At 41.2% G+C, this 1746-nt stretch overlaps 1 long non-coding RNA gene across 1 annotated transcript; it reads right to left on the bottom strand.

Moving 5' to 3' along the window:
* Window positions 1–512: 512 nt before the first annotated feature.
* Window positions 513–1391, bottom strand: LOC113018062 (uncharacterized). Its single transcript, XR_003271684.2, has 3 exons — window positions 1202–1391; window positions 1030–1102; window positions 513–751 (listed from the first exon to the last, which is right to left on the bottom strand). It is a non-coding gene; the product is annotated as an uncharacterized LOC113018062 (long non-coding RNA).
* Window positions 1392–1746: the final 355 nt, after the last annotated feature.

The following is a 1746-nucleotide window of genomic DNA, read 5'->3' as shown; positions in this document are numbered from 1 at the left end:
GTTTCACTGTCTGACGGCTGTCTGAAGCTTCAGCTGGATTATCCGTTTGCTATGTTTGCCATGTTACAGTGGGGAGGAAAAACTCCCTTTTAACAGGAATATCTAGACATGAGTGATTACTGCAGTGGGGCACTATCTGTGCTATCTATAAGAAATGTTAGCAACAATAAAACTCTGAGGATCAGGGCTCCATTTCACTCCAGTGTTCAGTGGCATTTTAAAAGAGTGAATACCGACGCTGAATGTCTTTGTAAAGCAAAAGCACTTTGTTAGCCTTTACAGAGCAAAGCTATGGATCAATGTGCAGTGAAGAAAAATCGAGGTGACCAGTCTGTCCTTTCCTAACCAATCACAGAGCTCCTTACATTGCACCATGTGGCTAATTTGCGTTTTACTGATATTGCTGGGCTGCTGTCAATCATTTTGTCTTTATATTACAACAGAGCATTGACCTTTAACCTGTTTAATTCATACTGTAACCGAGGACAAGGGATGAGTAAACGGGGCAAAGAAATAATTGATCATTTATTTATTACATGAGTTAAACATACAAATTCCCAGTCGTTTCCAGACAGGACTTACAACACATCCTGCTGATATCCCAGCTGCACATGAGACTTACCACACAAACTGTGCGAAATAACACTGCAACCCATCACACCCCGCTTAGCGACACTGCAATCGTGGCACACACTGCAAACAATTCGGGTCTCAGCGCAGCTGGGAATCAGTGCTATGTATGGCCTGTGATCTGAGAGATAAAGGGAAGTGGCACAAACAATTAAAAATAAAAAACAAAAGAGAGGTTAGTCCGCCCTTACAAAACCTACTCTCAATCAATAACCGCCTCTACGGCTGGACGGACTAACAAAAACAAAATTACAAATCAATCAAAAGAACGAAAAAAATATGACAGCAGAGACAGCACAGCTGAAAAACAAACATTATCAATTAAAATATTACCCAATAAAATAGCAATTTTATAAAACCATTCAAAAATCATGAAGCTAAAACAAACAATATACCTACAATATTGATCAGTTTCCCTGCGCGCAGTCGATCTAGGGCTTGATCAATTCTTCTATTAAAATTCGTGGTCACACTAAAAAAAAAAAAAAAAAAAAAAAAAAGTCCAATGACACATTAAAAACAGACACATGCAATAGCAAAAGATCCAAACAAACATCCAAACATCTCTTACCGACAGTATACCCACTCGCACCTGAGTGAATTAATTGCCTCTGGTTTTTTCCACAGAAGAGCGCTGACTTCACCCCACACACCCATTACCTTTTCACAGCTCTTCAGCCAATCACCTGGCAGAGAGCAACAAACTGCCAGGTGACACTTGTTACAATACTGAGTATTTAAAAAAAAATGTATTGTCATAATAAATTCTGCCTCACTGAAACACCATTTTGCATTAGCCTCTATCACCTGACTTGTCACTGATGATATCACTGCATGAGCAGGCGAGCGGTAGTGACGGGGGGGTGTAGGTGAAGCTCGTGAAGAACAAAATTCTGTAGGAGCGGATGCAGTGAGTCCAATAACCAGGGGTAACTGGAAATAAGGTGTTGTAGGTTGGCTTCCACAGTGTAAAGAGACACTTCTCCCTCATGCTCTAACAGCTGGTAAATCAATTTAGAAGCAGAGTCGATAACGGCCTCCTGAAGCTCCCTAGGTGGATCCATATCTGGCTGGTCCGTACTGTCACGGCGGGTGAGGAGAGCCATGTGAAAATAA

Source organism: Astatotilapia calliptera, chromosome 3 (genome assembly GCF_964374335.1).
Source record: "Astatotilapia calliptera chromosome 3, fAstCal68.1, whole genome shotgun sequence".
Lineage (NCBI taxonomy): Eukaryota > Metazoa > Chordata > Actinopteri > Cichliformes > Cichlidae > Astatotilapia > Astatotilapia calliptera.
This window is presented reverse-complemented; position numbering and strand designations above follow the sequence as displayed.